Source organism: Sciurus carolinensis, chromosome 11 (assembly GCF_902686445.1).
Source record: "Sciurus carolinensis chromosome 11, mSciCar1.2, whole genome shotgun sequence".
Classification (NCBI taxonomy): Eukaryota; Metazoa; Chordata; class Mammalia; order Rodentia; family Sciuridae; genus Sciurus; species Sciurus carolinensis.
In genome coordinates this window covers 54,801,291-54,804,350 of record NC_062223.1, presented here as the reverse complement: position 1 = coordinate 54,804,350, position 3,060 = coordinate 54,801,291, and the positions used below count along the sequence as shown (strand labels likewise).

The following is a 3,060-nucleotide window of genomic DNA, read 5'->3' as shown; positions in this document are numbered from 1 at the left end:
TTTTCCATTTACTCATCAGATTTGGGAAATTTCTGATATATCATTGAATAGATTATTCATTCCTTTGGTTTATATCTCGTGCCTTCCTCATCCCAATAATTATTTTTTTAATAAAAAAATTGTATTTACTGGAAGCATTCAGAATGTCAACAAAACAGCTGCAACTATTTTTCACTTACAGAGTGGTATTCAGTTACCAGAACAACAATTATTTCATATAAGCTGCATCAGAGACAACTGAGATGAAAAACTACCATCCCCATATATAACTAATTTGTGCTGCACCACTAATAAGAACTGTGCTAAATTTCCATGCCAATTTACAACCCCATACTGTCAGGCAAGGTTAGTGACTACTGAAATTACCACCGGACAGAGCTATCTAAAGACACATTCAGTAGTGTGTTAACTATACAAAAAAGACACTGTATAGTTTAAAAACAAATCTTACACAGTCTTACATTTCAATTTTTTTCTTAAAAGGACTGAGTTGTGTACAGGGGGGTTAAATGCTTTATAGACAAGAAAAAAAACTGTGCTAGAACCAACTTATTCATCATCTTCTTCTTCTTTATCTTCATCTTCTTCCTCTCTTCCCTCTTCATCTTCCTCATCTTCCTCCTCTTCCTTCTTTTTCTTGCTTTTTCAGCCTTGACAACTCCCTTTTTTGCTGCGTCAGGTTTTCCTTTAGCTCAGTAGTCAGCAATATCCTTTTTGTATTTTTCCTTCAGTTTAGCAGCTTTCTTTTGTAAGGTTGGCTTATCTTCAGCAGTGTTATTCCACATCCCTCCCAGTTTCTTTGCAACCATCACCAATGGATAGGCCAGGATGTTCTCCTTGAATTTTGGGCAATCTTATAATAGAACAAGAAGATGGCCAACAGAGGCCTCTTGGGTGCATTGGGATCCTTGAACTTCTTTTCTGTTTCCCCTTTAGGAGGGATACAGATTTTTTTTTTTCATAAGGGGCCTTGTCCGCCTTTGCCATGTGTTCACATTTTTCTTTGTCTTTAGCAGACATGGTCTTCCACTTCTCTGAGCACTTCTCAGAAAACTCTGAGAAGTTGACTGAAGCATCTGGGTGTTTCTTGTGCTTCTCCCGGCAAGTTTGCACAAAGAATGTGTATGATGACATTTTGCCTCTCGGCTTCTTAGGATCTCCCTTGCCTATGTTTAGTGTTTTCCTCAGTGTGGCACAGAGTGCCCAGTGCATTGGGCTCTCATTGCCCTGGTGGTCTCTATGGAGCTCAATGTACTCTGAACATTTCTTAAGTTTGGTCTTCTCATGATATCCATAATTCTTGGAGGTTTTCTCATGATTTTTACCATCTTCTCTGTTTGGTCAACTTTGTTTTCAAGATTAAATATTTTGTCTTCATTGTCTGAGATTCTGTCTTCCAAGTGATCTAGTCTGTTGGTGATGCTTTCTATTGAGTTTTTAATTTATTTTATTGTTTCCTTCATTTCAAGGATTTCTTCTTTTTGTTTTTCAGAATGTCTATCTCTTTATTGAAATAATCTTTTGCTTCCTGCATTTGCTTTTAACTGTTTATTGGTACAATCATTCACTGCCTACATTTGCTCTCTTATTCATTGTTCACTTTTCAGGTCATTTAAATTGTGTACATTCTGAACTCCCTTTCTGACATTTCTTCTGCCATGTGGTCATTGGGGTCTACTGATATAGCATCTAGGTTTGTTTGTGGCACTTTCTTCCCTTTTTACTCATGTTGTTGTGTATCTTCCCCTCTAGCAGTGCGAATCCAAGGAATTGCAGCTTCCCCCATAGACTTATAGTGTCTCTGCAGTAATAATAGTAATATACTACTAATTAAAAAGAATTCTGCAATAAAATTATACTCTACTGTTCAAACCTCCTATTCTTCATTAGCCTGATGCTGAGAGGAACTTGATAATGTGTTGTCCCAAGAAGGGTGCTGCCCCACTACCTCCAGGTCAGGAATAATCAATGCTTGTGGGCAAAAATGACCCCATGTTGATAGATGGTCAGCCACAGTGTAGGCACTAGATGGGCAGTAGACCAAGGGCAGGTGAGTGGGCCTGAGTGCTCCCTCTTTTAAATAAAATATTAAAAAGGTCATCCCAGGTAATATTCTAGGGAAAAGTCATCTAAGTTTACCATTCAGTTGTTTACCAAAAATAGAGGAGAGTCTTAACTTTGCTCTTGGATTTCAGTCAAGATACTGTATAGTAATTTTGTAAAACCTATGGAAGTTCAAGGTTGCTTTTCTTGCTCAGTGGTTTCAATGAAATTAAGTAGTTCCAATGGGAATTTTTTTTTTTAATTTTTAAACTGCATTCCTATGCCCATTTAAGGCACGCCCCTGTGTATTGGCTATTTCAGTACTTCAAATATTTCAAAAATATTTCTTTAATTATGTACAACCTAAAATGTTGGTGTTTTGTATGAATCATCCATCAGTGAATCATTCCCTATTCTTTCTATTTGTCACAGTTGTTAAAGAATCAAGTGCATATTGCATGAAAACATTATGACCCTTTTTCTTACTTTAAATAAATTCCAAGGTAACTGGATTTCTAAACAAAAACAAAAACAAAAAAATAAAAACACAAAAATCCCCAAAATCTCTGAATCTGTTAGTTTATGTGGCAAAGAGGTTTTGTGGATATGTTAAAGATATTGAGCTGAAGCAATTAACCTAGATTATCCAGACAGGCTTAAAATAATCATAGTTACACATGAAACAAGCAGAAGACTCACAGAAGAAGTGATGACAGAAGCAGTTTGGTAACTTGATTGTTGCCAGGTAAGTATGGAGCATGATCCAATGAACGCATACAACCTGTAGAGGCTAGAAAAGACAAAGCCTAGCTTCTCTCCTACAGTATTCAGAAGAATGTAGCCCTGCTGATAAAGAATGTTAGCCAAGTAAGACCCACATCAGACTTCCCTTCTGCAAACTTAGCGCACATTGTGTTTCTATATGCTACTAAGGTAATGTTCATAAACTAAACAGACAGCAAGTAGAAAAACAAACAACAATTTTTAGAGAATTAGAAGTTCAGAAGGAAGAAAAAT

General features: G+C 36.6%; 1 pseudogene; it reads right to left on the bottom strand.

Moving 5' to 3' along the window:
* Positions 1–549: 549 nt before the first annotated feature.
* On the bottom strand, positions 550–1,212 carry LOC124959466 (putative high mobility group protein B1-like 1; annotated as a pseudogene).
* Positions 1,213–3,060: the final 1,848 nt, after the last annotated feature.